This window comes from Monodon monoceros, unplaced genomic scaffold, assembly GCF_005190385.1.
Source record: "Monodon monoceros isolate NGI ecotype Baffin Bay Population unplaced genomic scaffold, NGI_Narwhal_1 Super_Scaffold_22, whole genome shotgun sequence".
NCBI lineage: Eukaryota > Metazoa > Chordata > Mammalia > Artiodactyla > Monodontidae > Monodon > Monodon monoceros.
Genome location: NW_021703779.1, coordinates 86,063,219 through 86,088,896, shown reverse-complemented (window position 1 = coordinate 86,088,896; position 25,678 = coordinate 86,063,219). Strand labels below are relative to the sequence as shown.

Genomic DNA, 25,678 nt, shown 5'->3' with positions numbered 1-25,678 from the left:
TAGTATAGTCTGAAGTCAGGGAGCCTGATTCCTACAGCTCCGTTTTTCGTTCTCAAGATTGCTCTGGCTATTCGGGGTCTTTTGAGTTTCCATAGAAATTGTGAAATTTTTTGTTCTAGTTCTGTGAAAAATGCCAGTGGTAGTTTAATAGGGATTGCATTGAATCTGTAGATTGCTTTGGGTAGTAGAGTCATTTTCACAATGTTGATTCTTCCAATCCAAGAACATGATATATCTCTCCATCTATTTGTATCATCTTTAATTTCTTTCATCAATGTCTTATAATTTTCTGCATACAGGTCTTTTGTCTCCTTAGGTAGGTTTATTCCTAGATATTTTATTCTTTTTGTTGCAGTGGTAAATGGGAGTGTTTTCTTGATTTCACTTTCAGATTTTTCAGCATTAGGGTATAGGAATGCCAGAGATTTCTGTGCATTAATTTTGTATCGTGCTACTTTACCAAATTCATTGATTAGCTCTAGTAGCTTTCTGGTAACATCTTTAGGATTCTCTATGTATAGTATCATGTCATCTGCAAACAGTGACAGCTTTACTTCTTCTTTTCCGATTTGGATTCCTTTTATTTCCTTTTCTTCTCTTATTGCTGTTGCTAAAACTTGCAAAGCTATGTTGAATAAGAGTGGTGAGAGTGGGCAACCTTGTCTTGTTCCTGATCTTAGTGGAAATGCTTTCAGTTTTTCACCATTGAGGATGATGTTGGCTGTGGGCTTGTCATATATGGACTTTATTATGCTGAGGAAAGTTTCCTCTATGCCTGCTTTCTGCAGGGTTTTTAACATAAATGGGTGTTGAATTTTGTCAAACGGTTTCTCTGCATCTATTGAGAGCATCATATGGTTCTTCTCCTTCAATTTGTTAATATGGTTTATCACATTGATAGATTTGCATATATTGAAGAATCCTTGCATTCCTGGAATAAACCCCACTTGATCATCATGTATGATCCTTTTAATGTGCTGTTGGATTCTGTTTGCTAGTATTTTGTTGGGGATTTTTGCATCTATGTTCATCAGTGATATTGGCCTGTAGTTTTCTTTCTCTGTGACATCTTTGTCTCGTTTTGGTATCAAGGTGATGGTGGCCTCATAGAAGGAATTGGGGAGTGTTCCTCCCTCTGCTATATTTTGGAAGAGTTTGAGAAGGATAGGTGTTAGCTATTCTCTAAATGTTTGATAGAATTCGCCTGTGAAGCCATCTGGTCCTGGGCATTTTTTTGTTGGAAGATTTTTAATTACAGTTTCAAGTTCCGTGCTTGTGATTGGTCTGTTCATATTTTCTATTTCTTCCTGATTCAGTCTTGGCAGGTTGTGCATTTCTAAGTATTTGTCCATTTCTTCCAGGTTGTCCATTTTATTGGCATACAGTTGCTTGTAGTAATCACTCATGATCTTTTGTGTTTCTGCAGTGTCAGTTGTTACTTCTCCTTTTTCATTTCTAATTCTATGGATTTGAGTCTTCTTCCTTTTATTCTTGGTGAGTCTGGCTAATGGTTTATCTATTTTGTTTATCTTCTCAAAGAACCAGCTTTTAGTTTTATTGATCTTTGCTATTATTTCCTTCATTTCTTTTCCATTTATTTCTGATCTGATTTTTATTTTTTCTTTCCTTCTGGTAACTTTGGGGTTTTTTGTTCTTCTTTCTCTAATTGCTTGAGGTGCAAGCTTAGGTTGTTTATTCGAGATGTTTCCTGCTTCTTAAGGTGGGCTTGTATTGCTATAAACTTCCCTTTTAGAACTGCTGTTGCTGCATCCCATAGGTTTTGGGTCGTTGTGTCTCCATTGTCATTTGTTTCTAGGTATTTTTTTATTTCCTCTTTGATTTCTTCAGTGATCACTTCGTTATTAAGTGCTGTGTTGTTTAGCTTCCATGTGTTTGTATGTTTTACAGACCTTTTTCTTTAATTGATATCTACTCTCATGGCGTTGTTGCCAGAAAAGATACTTGATACAATTTCAATTTTCTTAAATTTACCAAGGCTTGATTTGTGACCCAAGATATGATCTATCCTGGAGAATGTTCCTTGAGCACAATAGAAAAATGTGTATTCTGTTTTTTTTGGATGGAATGTCCTATAAATATCAATTAAGTTCATCTTGTTTAATGTATCATTTAAAGCTTGTGTTTCCTTATTTATTTTCATTTTGGATGATCTGTCCATTGGTGAAAGTGGTGTGTTAAAGTCCCCTACTATGAATGTGTTACTGTCGATTTCCCCTTTTATGGTTCTTAGTATTTGCCTTATGTATTGAGGTGCTCCTATGTTGGGTGCATAAATATTTCCAATTGTTATATCTTCTTCTTGGATCGATCCCTTGATCATTATGTATTGTCCTTCTTTGTCTCTTGTAATAGTCTTTATTTTAAAGTCTATTTTGTCTGATATGAGAATTGCTACTCCAGCTTTCTTTTGGTTTCCATTTTCATGAAATATCTTTTTCCATCCCCTTACTTTCAGTCTGTATATGTCTCTAGGTCTGAAGTGGGTCTCTCGTAGACAGCAAATATATGGGTCTTGTTTTTGTATCCATTTAGCCAATCTGTGTCTTTTGCTGGGAGCATTTAGTCCATTTACATTTAAGGTAATTATCGATATGTATGTTCCTATTCTCATTTTCTTAATTGTTTTGGGTTCGTTATTGTAGGTCTTTGCCTTCTTGTGTTTCTTGCCTAGAGAAGTTCCTTTAGCAGTTGCTGTAGAGCTGGTTTGGTGGTGCTGAACTCTCTCAGCTTTTGCTTGTCTGTAAAGGTTTTAATTTCTCCATCAAATCTGAATGAGATCCTTGCTGGGTAGTGTAATCTTGGTTGCAGGTTTTTCTCCTTCATCACTTTCATTATGTCCTGCCACTCCCTTCTGGCTTGTAGGGTTTCTGCTGAGAGATCAGCTGTTAACCTTATGGGGATTCCCTTGTGTGTTATTTGTTGTTTTTCCCTTGCTGCTTTTAATATGTTTTCTTTGTATTTAATTTTTAACAATTTGATTAATATGTGTCTTGGCATATGTCTCCTTGGATTTATCCTGTATGGGACTCTCTGTGCTTCCTGGACTTGATTAACTATTTCCTTTCCCATATTAGGGAAGTTTTCAACTATAATCTCTTCAAATATTTTCTCAGTCCCTTTCTTTTTCTCTTCTTCTGGAAACCCTATAATTCGAATGTTGGTGCATTTAATGTTGTCCCAGAAGTCTCTGAGACAGTCCTCAGTTCTTTTCATTCTTTTTTCTTTATTCTGCTCTGCAGTAGTTATTTCCACTATTTTATCTTCCAGGTCACTTATCCGTTCTTCTGCCTCAGTTATTCTGCTATTGATCCCTTCTAGAGTATTTTAAAATTTATTTATTGTGTTGTTCATCATTGTTTGTTTCATCTTTAGTTTTTCTAGGTCCTTGTTAAATGTTTCTTGCATTTTGTCTATTCTATTTCCAAGATTTTGCATCATCTTTACTATCATTTTCTGAATTCTTTTTCAGGTAGACTGCCTATTTCTTCTTCATTGGCTAGGTCTGGTGCATTTTTATCTTGCTCCTTCATCTGCTGTGTGTTTTTCTGTCTTCTCATTTTGCTTATCTTCCTGTGTTTGGGGTCTCCTTTTTGCAGGCTGCAGGTTCGTAGTTCCCATTGTTTTTGGTGTCAGTCCCTAGTGGCTAAGGTTGGTTCAGTGGGTTGTGTCGGCTTCCTGGTGGAGGGGACTATTGCCTGTGTTCTGGTGGATGAGGCTGGATCTTGTCTTTCTTGTGGGCAGGTCCATGTCTGGTGGTGTGTTTTGGGGTGTCTGTGGACTTATTATGATTTTGGGCAGCCTCTCTGCTAATGGGTGGGGTTGTGTTTCTGTCTTGCTTTTTGTTTGGCATAGGATGTCCAGCACTGTAGCTTGCTGGTCGTTGAGTTAAGCTGGGTGCGGGTGTTGAGATGGAGATCTCTTTGAGATTTTCGGCATTTGATATTATGTGGCGCTGGGAGGTCTCTTGTGGACCAGTGTCCTGATGTTGGCTCTCCCACCTCAGAGGCACAGCACTAATTCCTGGCTGCAGCACCAAGAGCTTTTCATCCGCACAGCTCAGAAGAAAAGGTAGAAAAAGTAGAGAGAAAGAATTAGTAGAAGTAGAAAGAAAGAAAGAAAGAACGAAAGAAAGAAAGGAGGGAGGGAGGAAGGAAGGAAGGAAGGAAGGAATGAAAAAAAGAAACAAAGAAGATAAAGTAAAATAAAATAAAGTAAGATAAAATATAATAAAGTTATTAAAATAAAAAAATTATTAAGAGAAAAAAGAAAACAAGAAACAAAAAACAAACAAACAAAAAACGGACGGATAGAACCCTGGGAGAAATGGTGGAAGCAAAGCTATACAGACAAAATCTCACACAGAAGCATACACATATACACTCACACAAAGAGGAAAAGGGGAAAAAAACATAAATCTTGCTCTCAAAGTCCACCTCCTCAATTTGTGATGATTCGCTGTGTAAAGGAGGGAAGGGAGGAAAGAAAGAAAGAAGATAAAGGAAAATAAAATAAAGTTATTAAAGTAAAAAGTAATTATTAAGAAAAAAATTTAAAAAAAAACAGACGGATAGAGCCCTCGGACAAAGAGTGGAAGCAAAGCTATACAGACAAAATCTCACACAGAAGCATACATATACACACTCACAAAAAGAGGAAAAGGGGAAAAAATCATAAATCTTGCTCTCAAAGTCCACCTCCTTAATTTGGGATGATTCGTTGTCTATTCATGTATTCCACAGATGCAGGGTACATCAAGTTGATTGTGGAACTTTAATCCGCTGCTTCTGAGGCTGCTGGGAGAGAGTTCCCTTTCTCTTCTTTGTTTGCACAGCTCACAGGAGCTCAGCTTTGGATTCGGCCCTGCCTCTGTGTGTAGGTCGCTGGAGGGCATCTACTCAGACAGGACGGGGTTAAAGGAGCCGCTGATTCGGGGTCTCTGGCTCCCTCAGGCCGGGGGTAGGGAGGGGCATGGAGTGCGGGGCGAGCCTGCAATGGCAGAGGCCAGCGTGACTTTGCACCAGCCTGAGGTGTGCCATGCGCTCTCCCAGGGGAGTTGTCCCTGGCTCATGGGACCCTGGCAGTGGCGGGCTGCACAGGCTCCCCGGAAGGGGGGTGTGGATAGTGACCTGTGCTCGCACACTGGCCCCTTGGTGGCGGCAGCAGCAGCATTAGCGTCTCATGCCTGTCTCTGGGGTCCGCGCTTTTAGCCGCGCCTCGCGCCCGTCTCTGGAGCTCCTTTAAGCAGCGCTCTTAATCCCCTCTCCTTGCGCACCAGGAAACAAAGAGGGAAGAAAAAGTCTCTTGCCTCTTCAGCAGGTCCAGACTTTTCCCCGAACTCCCTCCTGGCTAGCCGTGGCGCACTAACCCCCTGCAGTCTGTGTTCACACAGCCAACCCCAGTCCTCTCCCTGCGCTCCGACCGAAGCCCGAGCCTCAGCTCCCATCCTCCGCCCACCCCGGCAGGGTAGCGGACAAGCCTCTCGGGCTGGTGAGTGCCAGTCGGCACCAATCCTCTGTGCAGGAATATCTCCGCTTTGCCCCCCGCCCCCCTGTTGCTGTGCTCTCTTCCGCGGCTCCGAAGCTTTCCCCTCCGCCACCCGCAGTCTCCGCCCGCTAAGGGGCTTCCTAGTGTGTGTACACCTTTCCTCCTTCACAGCTCCGTCCCACTGGTGCAGTCCCGTCCCTATCCTTTTGTCTCTGTTTATTCTTTTTGCTTTTTCCCTACCCAGGTACGTGGGGGTTTTCTTGCCTTTTAGGATATTAACTTGAATTCCTTTAGCTGTTGTAATTTGATATATTTTAGAAAGTTTTATCAGTCTGTATATTGCTTTTTTATGTGAATTATCTGCTGATATCATTTGCCAATCTCTCTATTCATTGTGTATATATACACAAATATATATCATTTCTATGTATGTATAATCCATTTGACAAAACTGAGCCCAAATGACCAAACACATTGTTCATATCAAATACCTGTAAATGAGTTTAACTCATCTATTAAAAAGTTTCTCATATTGCCTATGGAAGCAAAATCCAACACAATGCTTTTTCAAGTGATATACCTAAAACAAAGACAGTCAGAGAGGTTAAAATTCTAAAATAAGCAAATATATACCAGGCAGTTATAAATAAAAAGAAAGAAAAGGTTATAATCTTGGTGGTTAAGGACTTAAAATTGAGATCAAAATGGATTAAAAGAGGTTTTTAAAAACACACTTGATAACTGTAAACACTAAAATTCACAAGGAAGATGTTTTATTAATATTTATGGCCACAGACACATAACAAAAATATTCATAAAATAAACACCACAGGAGGTGTAAGGAGAAATAGAAAAAAACACCAATAATCTATACTTCTACTATAACTTGCCTCAATCCAAGAATATTCAAGTAGACAAAAAATTTCAGTTAAGTATATAGAAGCTCTAAAGAACATAATCCAATGGGTAGATCTTATGTATTGAACTCTGATGCCTGCTAATAGAGAACAAAACTACAATTCAGATAAACATGGAATATTTATGCAAATTGACTCTATCTGAGGCTCCTAGACGAACTTGGGACAAAGTGGAAATAGATTAATTTTGCACAATTTGTTTACAAAAATGATAATGAAAATACCACATGTCAGAATATACAGCTAGAGCAGTTGTCAGTGAGAATTTTTATAGTATTAAATAACTATAACAATAAAAATTAAAATAAATTAATATTCATTTCAAAAGCCTGATAAAGAACCACAATATAAGTTTAAAATTGCAGAAAGAAAGAATCATTAAAGGTAAAAGTAGAAATGAATGAGTTAGAAAAAACTACAGCAGAACTTAGGTCAACAAAATGAACAAATCCTTAGGTAAATTAATCAAGAAAATAGAGGGAAATGAACATATACAATATCTAAAATGTCAAAGGAGAAATAGTCATTCAGTTTTATCTATTTTTATTTTATTTATTTAATTTATTTATTATTTTGGCCATGCCAAGTGGCTTGCAGGATCTTAGTTCTCAGACCAGGGAGTGAACCCGGGTCCTCGGCAGTGAAAGCACCAAGTCCTAACCACTGGACTGTCAGGGAATTCTTGAGAAATAGTCATCTAATCAAAGAAAAATTTCAAGATTCTTAAGTGAATAATTTACACAACTCTATTTAAATACATTTGAAAACACAGATGAAATAGATGTTTCTAGAAAAATGCAACTTATAAAAATTTACCCCAGTAGAGACAAAAAGTTCAAACAGACCAATTACATTGATGAAATAGAGAAATTGGTTAAATTTCTCCCCTGAAAATGTAGCAGGCTCAGATGCTTCAGTGGGAGAATTCTACCAAACCTTTTTGTTTGTTTATTTCTTTTTTTGGTTTGTTTTCTACCAAACATTTAAAAGTAAGATAATCCCAATGCTACTCACACTATTCTGGGGGTATGGAAAAGAAGAAACACTTCTAAATTCTTATGATGAAGCAAGTATATAATTCATTCCAAACCTAATAAAGATTGCATCACAAGTGAGAATTATAGAACAGTTTCCTACATGAATATGAAGGAATATTCTTAAGTAAAATATTAGCAAACACAATGCAACAGCACATTAAAAAGTAGATCATAACATGTGGAGCTTATTCTAAGAACAGAAGGCTGTTTCAATCTCAGGAAATCCATTAATATAATCTAGTGTAATAATAGAGTCAAGGAGAAAAATGCCCATGTCTATAGATGCTTTCAAAAGGTATTTGAAAGCATTAACACCCAGTAGAAGTAGTGAAGTGTTAACAACAACAGACAGTGATAATATATCTCCAGCAAAAATTCTATACAGAGAGATATACTCAAAAAAACAATAAATAAATAAAATTGGAATTCTAAAATTTGTTCAAGTAACCTATAGGAAAGCAGGGAAAAGAAAACAGAGAAACAAAAAAGAGAGGGAACAAAAATAATAAAATAAAATTACAGACAATCCATTACATATCCATAATTACATTAAATGTAAATCATTTAAATATACCAATTACAAGACAGATATTGGCAAAGTGGATTAAAGGAAAGAATGTGACCCAACTCAATGCTGCCTATAAGAAACTCACTTCAAATACAATGATATAGGTTGTTTGAAAGTGAAAGGATGTAAAACGGTAACAACAGGAAAATTTTATTGATAGAAAGCAAGAGTGGATATATTTGCATCAGATAAGGTAGACTTCAGAGCAAAGAAAATTACCAGACACAGAGAGGGATATTACATAATGGTAAAGGGGTCAATCCACCAACAAGATATAGCAATCCTAAATGTGTATTCATTGAACAGCAGAGCTGCAAATTATAGACATATAAACATATAACTACGTTTCAGATAGGACTGAAGTAAAAAAAATCCACAATTTATTCAGACTTCAAAACTCCTTCCTCTAAAATTGATACAACATCTAGACAATCTCTGTCATTTAATTAGTGTGTTTAGACCATGTACAGTAATTGTTAAAATATTTGAATTTCAGTCTACCACTTTATTATTCCTTTTCAGTCTGTTCCCTCTGGTTTTCATTCCTCTGCTTCCTCTTCTTTGCATTATTTGCTTTCTTTTGGCTTATGTGAACATTACTTGATACTTCATTTTAATTTTTCTATTTTGATTTTGACAATGTCTCTTTGTATAACATTTTTGGTTTTGTATAGCCATTTGTAGTGGTTGCTATAAAACTCCCTATTCAACTTTTCAAAGTCTGTTTAAAATCAATAATTTACCACTTCAAATGACATGTAGTAACCTTACCATGTTGTAGATCCCTTTGCCCTCCGCTCTTAAGGTTATGGTTCTCTAATGTATTTTACTTACATTCACTGACATGTCATCAGAAAATGTTATTATATTTTTTGCTTTCAACGATTAAAAATTTTAATGAACTCAAGAGGAGATGAATAGTCTATTATATTTACCCAGATATTTACCATTTCTGTTGTTTTGCCTCTGCAAATACAGTCATGATATTTTTAAAATCTAAGATGTTTTCCTTCCTGTAATATTGTAACCTGCCTTTATTCACTACTAATATATACTGAATGTCGTTCAATGTCAATAATCTGCCATTTACATTATAGGTTTTAGTGCTTGCGAAAAGATTGGTGCTCAAAAAAAATGAAAGTATTAAAATTAGCTAACATTTGCTTTGGATCAAGTAACGACATTTAATTCTCACATCTATACTGTGAGGTTGTTCAACCTCATTTTACAGATGAAGAAACTGAGAGACAGGGAGGTTAAGTACTTTTCCTAAGCTTGCACACTTAGAAAGTGACACATTGTGAATTTGACCCAAATCATAATGGCTACAGCCCATGAATATTTAGGGTGATAGAGTTTGAGACATATACTCACACAGATAGTATCAAGTTTCAGGAATAGAAACACGCTGATGTACACTCAAACATACCATATATTTCCAAAACAATAAAATCATTAGTAAATTATCTCTTAATCTCTTTAAATGTCGCTTCTGTTTTTAAATTTTTATCTTCATACTATGTCCTGTTTATAGTATTTCAAGCAATATAGAATTATATTCTAAATATTAAATGTATATATTTGTTTACATATTATGTATAAATTTGCATATTTATATGCATAAATATATTTTTTATATTCATAAAATGAAATCACCCTGAATCTCACTCTTGCCTAACTCTCCGCTCTGAGCCAAAGGTGTTCAATATCAATAGGTTGTTGCGTGTTCACCAGCTGTGTTTCTTTGTAGGTGAATTATTATCATATAGTCACAGACACACAAAATACACATACCTTTTCTACAATATTAGAATCACATTATCCCTATTGTTCTGCAACATGCCTTTTTTCATCTAAAATAGTATATCTCTAGTTTTCATTTGTACTTCATTAGATAAACTGTTTTCAAATGTTTGTTGAACATGTATATTGCTCTTTACATGTATTCTGTGATTATATATGTATTAGTTATCTATTGATGCATAATAACATACTCCAAAATAAAAGCAGTTTGAAGTAACAAACATGTATTAATTCACCATTTGGAGGGGTCAGGAATCTGGATGTGGCTTAGCTGGATGCTTCTGGCCCAGAGTCTCTCGCAAGAATTCAATTAAAGTATAGGCTGGGGTTACAGTCACCTTAAGGGTCAATTGGGTGAGGACCCACTTCTAAGCTCACACTTTTGTCTTTTGGCAGGCCTCAGGGCCTCACCAGTTGCTGGCCAGAGACATTGGTTCCTTGACATGTGGGCAACACACAGCATGGTGGCTGGCATTCCTCAGGGTGAGCATAAGAGCGTACTTCAAATGAAGCCACAGCCTCTTTGTAACTAATCTCAGAAGTAACATCCCATCACTTCACAAATATTCTATTCCTTAGAAGCAACTAACCTCAGCCCACATTCAAGGAAAAGTGATTACAAAAGAGCATGAATACAGAGGTGTGGATCATTGAGTGTCTTCTTGGAGGCTGCCTACCACTTCATTTGCCCATCTGTTATATATCACAAGAATTAGCCTATTATCACAACATTGTAATTCAACTATACTTCAATAAAAATAAATTTAAAAAAGAATTACCCTCATATAATTTGAAAATATTTACTCTAGCCGTTTCAGACAAGCTTTGCTGATATTTTTGCCATACAAAATGTTTTTAATTGCAATACTATTTTAATTAAAAATATAATACAATTCACTATAAAAAAATAGCAGTATATTGGATAGCATCAATTGCCCAGATACAATGAGAAAAGCTTTAGAATAATTCCAGCTTTAACTACTGAGCAGGCATTTGCAATGAAATTTCCCTGATTTACTTAACCATCTCCAAACTTACTATGGTCTGATCCGAATTATGGATTTAATAACGTGTAACTTGAATAAATGTTAAAATTAAAGAAGACACAACTTACAGTTCCACTTGCTTACATTAGTTTTGAAAACATTAATATCCTACTCTCCAGATCATCTTTGCCAGAAGAAACACCTACTCTTCTGACTGAGCCCCTGTCTGCCATCTTAAAAACCAGTCAGTTCACACAGTCTCCATACTCAGGTCTTTTGACCCCAGGAACAGGATTTCATTTTCTTCATTATCATCATCATCATCACCACCACCACCACCACCACCACCACCACCAATATTCGCTGTTGAAGAGTGAGCATCGATGAGGGAGTGTAAAATGACCAGTCCTTAAGCCCTGGTGGCCCATCATCTACATGCTATATCATTGAAAATATGAGTGTTTCTCAACCTTTTTTCATTATCATCCACTTTATGGAGGTTTTTTAGACACTTTTTTCCCTAATCATTGCCCCATCCACAGAATGTGAAATTTTTAATACCAGAGATGTGGTGTATATCTGTTTATGTACCTTGATCTTTCTGGGGGCAACACAACATAGTACTATCTAAGATCTCTTCACCCCTAAGAATCAATTTTCAGTTCCTTGGAGGTGATGCTGCTTCTGTTATGAATGAAAGGTATATTGTGATGTGGGCAAAAGTTGAACCCCCATTTTTGCCCCTAACTTCATGTGTGATGCTGGAATACTTGCTTAGCCTCTGTAAGCCTGCCCTTGGTCATCTGTAAAGGAGACCCATGATGTCTTTCTTGCAGAATTGTGAGGTGCAAATGAAAAACCCTGTACAGAGTGTATAACATGCAGTAGGACTTCAACAAATGTTAATCTTGGCCCACCTTTCTCCTCTCTCCTAGAGAAAAAATGACTTTTACCTAAACCAAACAGTATAACTGCCATAAAGACCACCTGGAAATGTAGCATCAAGAAGTAAAATGTGTAGAATGTGTATAATGAAGTTTTGGGACCACTTCTGTTTTGCAGGATGACTTTTCTGAGGTATTTGTGGTAAGGGAAGATCATCAAACCATCTTTTGGTGTTCCTACATCATCCAGTCACATAATTATAGACAGTCTGTTAGTTTTCTGCCACATTAACTCTCTGCTTAGCATGGCCTGTGATTTTACATGTTCACCCTCTGCGGGCTAGCTCATCTCCAAGAACCCTAGGATACCTCCCTGGGTCTCTGTGTACTGATAATACCCCCCTACTGTCTCTTTAGAGCAAACAAACTTCCTGACAGCAGGGACACGCTCTGTTCCACCAAACTAGGCAGAGTTCCGCCAATTGTCTGTATCCCAATCTAATTCTTCTAATTATTACGCTTTCTCACGTGGTAGCCTAAAGAGCAGAGCGAAGGTGTTTTGCTTTCAAGCGAGAAGCCTGGGGATGGAGGAGTGTGCAGTGGCATTTCCGGTGTGGGGGACTAGCCAGCGTATCTCAGTTGCCATAGAAACCTGACGTCAATATGGCGACCGTGACGACTTTTCTACAGAGACAGACGTGGCCTGACGAGAAGAGCAGGTCCCGCCTTCAGGTGATTGAGACTCAGCTGAGGGTGTGGGTCCTGGCGGTGAGGACTGAACAGCCCTGGGGTGTGGGGAGACAAAGGGATCCAAGTCGTGTCTTTCTTGCTTTGGGAATCGGTGTCCCGGCTGTCTGGTGAGGCAGAGAGATGTGCCCTTGGGGTGCCTCCCGGCCCCAGTGAGTGTGGTGTCTTGCTCCAGGGGTGTCCTGGAGCTATTTGCCTTTTAAAAACAGGGGCGAGGGAGGATAAGGCAAGGTCTTGGGTAGTGAGAGAGAGGGAGAGAGCACATGCGTGTGTGTATGGATGTGTGTGCGCGTGTGTCTGTCCTATTCAGTTTCTAGCACATATTAGGAACCAAATTGGGTTATTGTTTCTTTTTGGCAGCTTTTCTTGGCCAGCTTGGTTACCATGGTGGCTCAGTGACTGCTGTGGGATTTAGTGCAGACAGAACATCCATTTTTGATTCTTGGCTGAGTCATCTGTTACTATGATAGTTGTCAAGTGTTGCTTTTCTGATTCCCTCATTCCTTCCAGATTTATTAGTTGGCACTTGAGTGCACGGTAGAGCTTTTCCCTCCCCCTTATTTATGTATTTATTCATGTATTTATATCTGTATAACTCACAGATTCCTACTTTGCTCAAGTGGTTACCTTTTTTACATTTGTTACTATCATTATATATTTTGATGCTCAAATTGTCACAGAATTGGCCAGTGTTAGCCCCTTCAGGTTGGCTTCTATGTCCGTTGACACCTCCCTAGAACTTTTTGATCATGTACTTTGCTCTCAGAGCCTGACGATCTCCCTGTCTGTAGAAAGGAAATAATGATACCCACTTCATTTTTGAAGAGGAAAAGTCCAAAAATTACAACCAACAGTGTATGGCATCTAGTAGGCCCTCACCAAATTGTATTTCTCCATTCCAAAATTACCTCCTTCATTCTATCAATTTGATGCCTCTGACATTACCATAATAGCATGACCTCCAGAGAGAATAGTTGGACATGTTAAACAAGCAGGAATAAGCGCACATGTCCATGATGTGAGAGCCTCAGTGTCACTGCTGTGTGTGGAGGGGGCTGTGTGATGGAGCTGGGGAAGAGGAAAAGTATCATTGCACAACTTGCAGTGAACTGAGTGGGGACAGACAAGCACATCCTCAACCCCTTCCCCTGCATTTCACGTGTTTTCCCATCCTTTCACATTCCTCTCTATTCCATGTGCTGTCTTATCCTCTTACTCTTCCTACAGTGGAACATCAGAGAAGGTATGGACTCTGAGCCACAGAAACAGGATCCAGTAGAGAAGAACTAAGTGTGATGTTGAATCTGCTAGACAGGTTCCTGGGGCAAGAGTGAAGAGATCAGGCCCCATCACTGGGACATTTTAGGTAAGTCACCACCCTTCCCTCCATTGTCTTGTATACAACAGGACAACAGTACCCAATGCTTCCGACCACCCAGGAGTATTGTGGAGTTTAGGTATGAGCCCATGTGGGAAAGAAATCTGTGATTGTAGGTGGGAGGGAAAGACCAGTGAACTTTCAAGTAATAATATTAACAGACACACCACAGGTATCATAGAACTCTGGTGCATGGTTCCAGATGCATGGTAGGCATCAGATTAATGCTACACAAATGTCAGCTGTTTAGCTCAGGATTTTTCCAAGTGTGGTCCATGGACCACCTCATCAAAATTGTCAGGTGGTGCTTGTTAAAATTGCAGATACCTGGGCTCACCCTAGGTTGCTGAGCCCAAACCAGGGAGGTGGGGTGGTAGGTATCTACTTTTGAATAATTTCTTCAGTTCATTATGGTACTCACCCAAGTTTGAAAAATACTGCTATAGATTTGCAACAATATCTTCTTAAAATTTTGAATCCTTTGATATCTAATTTTGTTGTCATTTGTTCCTGACACTCAGCTTTAAATCTGTGCCTGCTCCTTTGTGTTAAATAGGTTAACAATTCCTTGATTTAAGGAATATTTATTCAAAAATGTGTATGAGAGGCACTGGGGACACAGCACAGAGAACAAGACAGGCAGGATCCCTGGAACTTTCATTCTAGTTTGGGAAAACTGGCAATAAGGAGGTAAATCAATAAACGGGGCAATTTCATATGGGGATTTGCACTTTAAAGAAAATAAACACATAAATAGAATAGAAAATGACTGGGACAGGGATTATTATACAATAGATTATTATCCAATAATTGTCAGTGAATCTCTTTATCAGGAAGTGACATTTGAGTTGAATCCTGAATGACAAGAGGAAACCAAGACAGGCCTTTGGGTCATTCACCCTGTGGTGTGAGTCACACCAGTTGTTCCAGGAGCAAAGGACAAGCTCAAGTGGCGGTTGCTTGGCAGACAAAGTGCAGATGGTAGGAGGTGAGGTCAAGGGCAGACAGGAGCCACATGGTGTGGGCTGTGTAAGGAGTTTGGAGTTTATTCTGAGGGTTAGAGGGTGGGAGTGACGTGCTCTGATTCTCGTGCTCACAAGGTGACTCTTGCCGCTGTGTGGGGAATGGACTGGACAGGGACAGGATAGCTATGGGGATAACCATTAGGAGAATTTGCAGGGTCCAGGGGAGAGATGAGGGTGGATCGGCCCTGAGCTGCAGTGGTGTGCAGAGGATGGGTGGCCTGGACAGGGCCTGTTGGAGGTAGGGCAGGAGGGACCTGCAGTGTGGGTGCATGGGGGGGTATGTGAGGATAAGGCAGGATCCTGCATGGGACCTCAGCTTTATGTTTGGCCATGTGCAGAAATGGTGGTGTACTTCCTGAGATTAGTTGTTCCAAGTGCTTTTGAGACGTTCTCCAAAGAACTAGGTCATTCAACAGTGGTTATAGTGAAATTTAGTGATTTAAATATGCATCAATTGATGAATAAGATTCAGTTGTTAGATCATTAAGCTTTATTAAAGACACATGCAAACTCAGACTATCAAAATGATAAAAAAACTTGTATTTCTAAAAATCATCTAGCATTTATTGAGTTGTTATTGTATGTCTAGTACTGTTCTAAGAGTTTTCATGTATTAAGTCTCAAAACAACAACCCCTGAGGTACAGATGATTGTTTTTGCCATTTTACAGAAAAGGAAACAGAGACACTGAGATACTTTCACTCTCCCAAGATCACAGAGAGTACAGTATTCCAATGTCTCTGCAGTTGATTTTTTAAAATAATGTGATTCTTGATCATTTATCCTTGTAAAAACCACAACACAAGGCAATATTTTTAAAAACGTTTTTCTTCTATGATCAGTACAGTAAGTCCCCTACATACGAATGAGTTCCATTCCTAGAGCATGTTCATAAGTCCAACTTGTTTGTTAAGTCCAACAGAGTTAGCCTAGGTACCCAGCTAACACAATAGGCTATATAGTACTGTACTGTAATAGATTTATAATACTCTTCACACAAATAATACATAAAAAAACAAGCACAAAAAATAAAGAAACCATTTCTAATCTTACAGTACAGTACCTTGAAAAGTACAGTAGTACTGTACAACAGCTGGCGTACAGGCGCTGGCATCGAGTGAACAGGCAAGAAGAGTTACTGACTAGAGGAGGGAGAGGAGGTGGGAAATGGTAGACCTGAAGGATCGTCCTCACTGGGAGATGGAGGGCAAACTGCAATTTTACTCATGCCTGACGTTGATGGCACAGGTTTTGGTTCCTTGCTGGATTCAATTCTATCTACCCTCTTGAAAAAATGATCCAGTGATAGCTGAGTAGTAGCTCTTTTTTCTCGTCATAGATGACATTGTAGTACAGGATTGCATTCTGAATGGCTGTTGCAACCTTCGTGTACTATTCTACATTTGGGTCCTGTTCCTCAAAAACTAGCAGTGCCTCCTCAAATAAAGAAAATCCTCTTGCCATTTCTTGTGTCGTGAATCTCTTTAGTTCTTCAGTTACTTCTTCCTCCTCTTGTCTCTCCTTGTCCTTTCTCTGGGCCTCCAATTCCATCAGGTCATCATTAGTAAGCTCCTCATTTTGCACAGCAACAGTACTGTACAGTAAAGTACACAAAAGCACAACCACTTGTAGAGGATGCACACACATGACAATGTACGCCAGACACGTGAACTAACTTACGTGACTGGACATGCGAATGCACATTTGCATTTTTGAAAGTTCGCAACTTGAAGGTTTGTATGTAGGGGACTTACTGTACCGTATAATCCTGGTTTTGCAGATGAGACAATTGAGTGACTGTAGGGTGAAATAAAATTATTCAAACTCACACAGTTTGTAAGTGGCAGAACTAGTGGCAGGACTCTGTTTCTAGAACCCACACTGAACCAGTGCACTTAGGAAGAAGAGAAAAGACCTTTTTTGAACTATCTCAGCCCACAGTGGTCAAGGTTAGGCGGGGTCGTATCTCTTTGTGTGGAAATTATGCTTCAGGAGTCATTTTGTCATATACTAGAGTTTTAAGAAAAACAGAAAGGGAATAATTATGAAAACAAATGTATTGTGTGGATATTTCACAATATCTTTCTTATGGAGATTTGGATATTTCCCACTTTTTTGTCTTATTGAATAATGAGGCTATACACTTTCTTGAATAGGCTTTTTTTTTTTTTTCATTTCTTGGGTATATACCTAAGAGTAGCATTTCTGAGTCAAAGGGTATGTGTATGTTCAGTTCAGTCAATACTTCCAATGAGTTTTTCAAAGTAGTTGTTCCAATCTATATTCCCCCACAGCAGGATATAAGAGTTCCATTTGCTCCACATCCTTGCCAACACTTGGTATTTTCCACCTTTTTCATTCTTGTTCTTCTACTGCATGTGCGGTAGTAGCTCATGTGATAGTAGCTCATGTGACTTTAATTTTAATTTCTCTGAAATCTCTTTTTATCTAAAGAATGTCTACCCTCTGTTTTTTCTAACCTTCCAGTTGATTTGCTTAAGAAACTATAACTTTTGTCCTGTGGAGTTTGCTTTCTGGATTTTGATGATTGTATCTCTGTTGTGTTTTTTATGTATTTATTATGTTCTACTGGCCCCCTCCTATTTCCTTTAAATTGGTAAGTAGATCTAGAGGCTTGATCAGATTCAGGTTTTTGGCAAGAGTACCTCAGATGCGGTGGTGTTATACCTGGGGGCTCATCTTGTGTGGTTGTCTCTCCTTCTGTGTTGTTGAGATTGATCACTGGGTCTTAGGTGTTGTCAGCCTGATCCATCCATTTTCAAATTTTGCATCTGCTTTTCATCACACATTTTTTGCAGCCTCTGAAGATCATTGCCTAGATATGCTTTTAAAGGTTGCAGAAAGGTGATGTTTTAATTCTATACTTTCTTCTGCATTTATTAGCTGGAATTCTTCTATAAAGTAACTATGAGGTTACACTGAGGTGTGGTACACACAGGAAGGTAGGAGGAACGTATGTGTAATTCTTTTGCATTATTTCCACTTTTCAAAATAATGAGTTCTTTCTCTGGGATCCACCAAAGGTGAGCAGTGAGTTTGTTTGTTTGTTTGTTTTAAGTGCTGTAGTGAGCTCACAGATGCTTACATATTTGATGTGGTTTAACCCATTGTAGTCATTAATCTTTTTGATGTTCAAATTGTTCTCTTTGTCTGGGGGGGTGCCCTTCATGTTGGCTTGAGTCCTTTTGATATGCTTTCTGGTATGAGAGTTTGGTCTAGACTCACCTGGTACAGTCCCTGCCCAGACCTAAAAGGAAGCCTGATTCCTTTTAGTGGGACATGTTTTCAGACGACTCTACCTGGGGACTAGAATTGAGCATTGCTACTGGGTTGGTCATTGTTTCTTGAACTTTTCAACGCATGAAGCAAGAGAATACACATAATTGCCTTGCATCATGGGCTGCTCCTCCATCTGCTTGTAGGTAATTTTGTCCGTTTTTGTTTTAACTTTCCATATTTTAAATATGCAAGCAAATGAAATATGTGTATTAGTTTCCTTCCCCATCCAGATTTAAAAGGTGGCACATTCTTCACCAGCACTGTCCAATAGAAATTTCTGCAGAAGTGAAGATGTCCTTTATCTGCACTAACACTATAGCCACTAGCAACAAGTGGTGGCTGAGCACCTAAAATGTGGCCAGTACGATCACTGAATTCTTAGTTTCATTTATTTTTTAAAAATTAAATTTATATAGCTGTTTGTGGCTAGTGGCTACCATATTAGACAGCAGCAGCTCTATACATTTTTTCTGCACCTTGCTTTCTTCATGTAACATTATATCCTGGTGATCACTCCTTAACAGTCTAGAGAGGGAATCCTCATTGCTTTTTATGGCTGCAGAGTACTCTCTGATATAGATGTACTTTAGATTACTCAACCAGCTCCCTGTTGGTGGACATTTGTCTTGTTGATAATCTTCTGTTGTTATGGACTGTTCTGCGAGGAATGGCCTTGTGCTTATTATGACTTTTTGTATTTTTGCATTGTTTTGGGGGGATAAATTCTCAAAAGAGAGATTACTGGTTCCAAGACTGAATACCTATGTAATTTTACTAGATAGTATCAGATCCCCTCTATAGGGCAGTATTATTTTACATTACCACCAGCAATATATGAGAATGTCTATTTCTTCACAGACTATCTAATTGGTAAGAAGAGGTATATCATTATAGTTATTTTTCTTTGCATTGCTTATCATGAGTTAGGTTGAGCATTTTTCTTGTGTTTAAAGACTTTTTTTTTTACTCTTGCATCTACATCTTTTTGGTGAAATACCTGCTTGTATCTATTGCCCCTTTTTTCTCTTATGTTGTTTTTTGCATCCACTTTTTCATAAGACTTCTACATATTAGGGATATAACTGTTATCTAAATTGTAAGTATTTTTCCCAATTTTTAATTTTTCATTTTACTTTACTTATGTTTTTCTTTAACCATTCAATTTTTAATGAAAAAACAAATTATACATATCACTCTTTCCCCTTATTACCTCTGGAATGTTTGTCATAGTTAAAACAAGTTTTCTCCACTACCAGGTCATAGGAGAATTTCTCTGACAGTGTAGTTTAATAGGCAGGAGATAGAGAAGAGAATTTGGATCATATTGGGGTGTTGGGTATAAGAGGAATGCTGAGGGGAGGTGTCCATCATGTGAGAAGTCTACTGTTCCACTAAATCAGGAGAATTAGATGTTTAGACCAGCGTCCCAGTCCAGTGCTTGTATTTGAGAGCTTGGTCTCTACTCTCTTCTGTCTCCTGTGGAACTTGGGCCAGGCCTGCTTACTGGTAGAGATCTTACTTGAAGCAGAAACTCCATGTCACCTCACATGAACCTCTCAGATGACTAAATGGAAGGGACCATCCCCTAGGGATAAGACAGACACAAAACCAGTTCTGAAATCTACCACCAGACCTAGACAAAGAGTAAAGAGAAAGTAAAACCCATGAGGAGAATCAACACTGAAATCACATAAGGGTCACTGCATCCTTTACTCTGTATCTGAGAGTGAGATCCTGTCAGAAGGTAGTAGCCCCTTAGTAGTATGCAAAAGAACAGACATGAGGATTATAAAATGCCTCAGTTTCCCAAGGTGGCAAACTTTCCCCACTCAACGGCATCATTTCCTGTTTAGATGTTGGTTTTCCAGGACTCGGAGTGAAGCTTGAACTACACTTGCTTGGAATGGAGTCTGTTTTGGGTAGGCACTAACATCCATTTTGCTCCCTGTGAGCATTTCCAGTTATGCAGGTCTAGAGATCAAGAGAGGGAAGGCGTGGGATGCAAATGTGGAATTATACTGACAGTGCCTAGTACACAGTAGACTATACACATTAATAAATAAAAGAGATGTAAATGCAGTTGTAGATGTAGGAAACAAAACTAAGTATACATCCTCTCAGTCTTTTAAATACATATGAATTTTACAAAGAGGGTTGGAACTACACTGTAATTTTTTTTTTTTTAATTTTGGCTGCACTGGGTCTTCATTGTGGTGCATGGGCTCTTTGTTGCAGGCTTCTCTCTAGCAGCAGTGCGTGGGTTTAGTTGCTCTGTGGCATGTGGGATCTTAGTTCCCCCGACCAGGGATTGAACCCGCGTCCCTCGCATTGGAAGGCAGATTCTTAACCACTGGACTACCAGGAAAGTTCCTGTACTTATTTAGTTACCTACTTTTCAGAAACTATTTTGTTTCTATTTCTAAAAATTATGCCTTTTTTGGGGGGAAAAATAATCCATAGAAAATGGAGAAAGATGCCGCCTGGTGATATGCATCAGAATCACCAGCCCCCTAAGGGGCTTGGCAAAGGGTTAGGTAATGGAAGGGGGATTGGGGGGGGTGAATGAATTCCATCGTATAGGCCAAAGCTTTCTGGAACTTTCCACATACTGGTGGTGATCCCTCTATATTTGTGCCCATCCTGGGATTTTCAAGCCCTAAAGCTAGAAGTCCCATCCCATGTGAGCTAAATGGAAAGCTGCATGAGTTGGTATATGAGTAATTGGTATGAAGTTTGAGACATAGAAATACACACATACAGGGAAACAGTGTCAAATAAATCGTTATGATCTGCTTCTTTTACTCATAAAACAGTATGCTATGAACATGTTTCCAAAGCAATGAATATATGAGCATGATATTTATAACCAGATCATAATTATTATAAGTTTTTAACATTTTATACAATAAATGCTCCATGTTTAAAACACTACAGAAATGCAAATTTATAAAAGGAAAATATCCTCTCTCTCCCATCAACCCACACACATTGAATTATTATCAAAGAACTCTTTTTAATGTGTTATTTTCACACAACAGTATATGAACATGTTTCTAAATCAATAAATGAATCTTTGCATTGTCATTTTGTGGCTTGGCTTGAAGGTTTTCCTATTTTACAAAACTTTATCTCAATAACTTTTTCAAATTACCAGTTAATACTTTTTGTTTTTTAACAAGCTTTAAACAATATTGAAATGTATATAAAGAAACTGAAATTATTCTATCTCTCCCTCTGCCTCCATCTTCTGCTCATCATAATACAGGTATCATCTTTTAATTTATTGGTGCCTACTCCAGATTTTTCTCTGTATGTAATGCACTAACTTATATTTAATGACACGCACATACACACATTGATGTGTATTCTTTTGCAGAAATAGGATCATATTCTGCATACTTTATGACTTCCTTATTTCATTTAATAAAATTCATTTTCATTTGTTTATTTGACATGGAATGTTTCCAAGTATTTATTGGGAATTTATATTGCTTTTTATGCACATTATCACTTGATATCATTGACCTATATTTATTGTTTGAGTATTTTGCACGTCAAGGTTATAAACCTTATGTCTGAATATAAGTGGTAAATAATTTTCCCAACTTTTCACACACATTTTGATTTTTAATTTTTGTTATTCACATGGTAGTTTATATTTTATAGTGATTTTCATTATTTAAAGAGTGCTTCACTCCATTGTTTGAAAAAGTATAACTGAATAGTAATGCTTTGAGGTAATCCGAATGTTAGCTCACAGGACAGGGGGGAAAAAACTTAGTCTTTTTGTCATTTTGGGTTTTGAGTCCTGGAGCAGTAATTTATACGGTTGTTTCCCTAGGTCAAGTTGCTTAACTTTTTACTTCTGTTCCCTTATCTGAGTAATAGGGATAATTATTCGTCTTAAATAGAGTTAGCATTAAATGAGATAAAATGTAAAACCCCTTTCATATAGTAGTTGTGTACATGTTAATATCCTACCATTCAGGTTCTCTTTCCAAAGGGCAACAGCTTGTGCTGCTTTCTGGGTCCAGTTCAGCACCTCAAGAATCAGCTAGTCATTGTGGCCCCCACACCTAGTCCTCTTGGCCCACGGAGTAGGATTTCATCCCTATCATCATCTTCATGTCCAATGGGGAGCATGACACGCCCAGATTCCACATCAGGCGAGGTTTCCACTATAAGTCTTTTAAGCCCTGGAATTCTGTCATCTAAAACAGGAGGCTGCTGCTTGATCTGTGTAGCGGGCAAAGTGTAGACATTTGACCCTGGAAAATTTACATACCTCTGAATCTGAGGTTGGCCATCTGTAAAATGGGACTAAGGGTGCATATTTCCAGACTTGTAAGAAGAGAAGGAAAAAAAACCTCAAAGAATGTCTGGCATGTAGCGGGATTTTGAGATATATTACTCCTGGCCCACCTTGCCTCCTCTGTCCTATAAGATAGAAGATTTGAACCAGCATCTGGAATTGTATCAGCAAGAAGTGAACTTTGGTCCCATCTCATCATTTCTTTTTTTTCCACATGCTTTCCTGTCTCCTTATTTTCCTTCTAGTTTGATATGAGTGAAGCAATTTCTTATTGAGCCCCAGGAAGAAGAAATAGTGCAGAAGAGAAGGAATAATAATGGGTCAGCTAGACAGAAGATGAGAATCATCAAACATGTGTCCCAGTAGCCAGACCTATCAACAGAGCACAGGACCTTGGGTGAGTCTCTTCCCTCGTGCTAGCCTCGGGCCTAATATAGAAGGGCACTAAATATAGAAACAGTGGTTAGGGGCATGGGCTTTGGAGTCAGAAGGACTGGGATTTGACATTGGGACTCATTACTTGCTGGTTGCATGATCTTCAGCAAGCAGTTTATCTATTATGTGCTCTATGATCATTGGTATCTTTTATTATTGCTTATTATTATTGCTTATTATTGTTATTATTATCATTATTATTCCTACCACCCATCCAAAGGGTGAATGATAGGAGTGAAGATTATACTGCCTGGCATTACAGTGTTCCACCGAACTATGATTTTATAACTGTTGGATAGAGTGATTGACACACAGATAAAAGGAGGTCTATAGACAGCTCATGAGCAGACCCAGACATGTAACATTATTTAATATGTTACAGGTATGGCATTTCCAATCATATATGTTGTTCAAGAGTTGGGGCTGGGTTAACTGGTAAAAGCTGCATTACAAATCATAGTTACATCTCATCTTATACCTTGTCATTTAATCAGAAAACTTTCTCTACACGCTAGTACTCAAGGCAAGAATTAAGATAAAAGCAAAACCAAAATAACAACAAGAAAAAAGGATACTGAATTGTATATAGAGTAAGATAATAGTTACAGGAAATGTGTATGTAATACATGTATATTACGTTTACATATTTACATGCAGAGGAAAATAATGGAACGAAATAGCATAGTGTAAATTTCAATGATGATGGGATTGCTGGGTATTGATATTTTTTAACACCGCATTTTACTCAAAATATTAAACATTTGCTAAATGGAGTGTGTATTACATTTATGATATTAAAAAAACCTGAATCCCCTAAAAGTGCTACTACTTATGAAGGATTTCAGATGAAGAGCATACAGCTATAAAATCAATCCAGCTTAAGAGAAAACTTTACTCCTCCCTGATTGTATCCCCTTCCTCTCCCCTAGAGATAATTACTATCCAGAAAGGGATGATTATTCCCATGCATCACTATATCCTTTTATTCCATATGAGAGCTTTCCTAAACAAATTATAATATTTTTCTGCATGTTGGCACTATACACACACACACACAGAGTAAGTGTTCTTATCCTCTAGCTTGCTAATTTATTTAATATATAACGTGTGCACACACACACTCACATATACACACATATGTATATGTGTATATATATATTTATATGTGTGTATATGTGTTTATATGTCTATCTCCTGGTCCTTACACTCAAAGGAGTGACGTGAGGAGTTCAAGGGTAAAATTTCATCAAGATCCCAGCACAGTATTTGGCACATTGTCCACAACACCAATGTTTGCTTCCTTCCTATCCTAATTTCCAATCTTTAACAGGGTTGTTGTTTATTAACCTCAATAGCGATACTATATTTGAGTGAGCATTTGGGGATGTAAGAAAAGGAAGGGAACCACGCACCTAACTATATTACGTAGGAATTTCAGTGCCATCTCTGTGGTATGCAGTGTAATGGAGTTGGGCTGGGGAAAAATCCTCATTCTTTCCAGTGAATAATAGTGCTTTTCCCATCCTCTGTTGGTGACCTGAGGGTTCGGGACCTACTTGGAGTTCTAGGAAGAGGTGACTGGGGGTTGGCAGGGAGGGACACTGGAACAAGAATCAGGATCTCTTTCTGGGTCCCAGAGCCTGAGCCACCCAGGGTGAGTTCCTTTCCCTGCTGTGTGTTATGAAGCATGTGTCACTATTCATACCTTTACTGACTCAGGGGCTACAGAGGTCATGTTTATGATTTCACACATTCTTGTTCCTTGTGGTGTTATGGTCACCTCTGTAGAACCCTCTTAATTTATAAAGAGGAGGAAGTTTTCAGAGACTCCTCAAAGAGGAGCTGGGCCTGGGACAGTGGGCTGGACTTGTGGGGGCTGTATGGGAGAAAGTAGGGGGAAGTCCACCCTGACTGGAGTGAAGAGTGGGGGCTCCCGGGTGAGCAGACAGAGCTCGGAGGTAACTGATGGGACACTCCAGGGGTCTGAGGCTGTCCGGGTGTAGGACTGATTGGGGAAGGAACACATTCGCTTCCATGGGACACTACATAGCCCCTTTACACTGAAATGGGACAACGATGGTAAGGAGGAAAGTGCCCTGCTGGTGTGTTGCTGGTCCATGGGGGCAGAGAAGAACCGGGAGCACAGACAGTAGGGAAGCTGAGTTGATGCTCAGTTCCCTAAACCTCCATTAAAGTAGGAAGCAGACATCAAGGGGAAGGATTCACGACTAATGGATCCCCCACACCATCTGGAAACCATACACCCTCTTTAGTTTCTCTCTGATCCCAGATCCCATGGACTCCATCTGCCAGCGAGGTTCTACCTGCCTCCTGGAGTCACATTCTTAACCAGAACACTCGGTCCACCTGTTGTCTCTCCCCACACCCTCCTTTGTTTCATCTCTGCATCATCCCTGAGGTCACTCAGGCTTTTCTCCTCCTTTGTTGCTTTTCTCCTTTCATCCGCTCAGTGAGGTGTATCACAACACAGCACTGCTCTGACAAGTTTAGGCTTTTTTAAAAAAAACATATTTTTCTTATGCAGTTATCATTTTTGCAGAGTTAAGATCTGACCCTTGCCCCAAACAGATCTTTTTTGACAAAACCCCTCCTCCCTTCTGCTTGGGTAACTCTGTGCTGTTGTAGATGCATGGGCTCAGTATACTTAACTTAAATGTGTTATTATCCATACTTCCTGACCTTTTTCAACTCTGTTCAGTAGAGTCTTTGCACAGGATTTCTCCTGGGATATAATGGTTTGTTTCTGGATTTCAGCCATGT

General features: G+C 38.6%; 1 protein-coding gene across 1 annotated transcript in view; it reads left to right on the top strand.

Annotated features, from left to right (window-relative positions):
* NXF3 (nuclear RNA export factor 3) overlaps nt 1–25,678 on the top strand; it is a 1,139,741-nt gene that overhangs the window by 904,774 nt on the left and 209,289 nt on the right. The gene's annotated exons all lie outside the window — the stretch shown is intronic.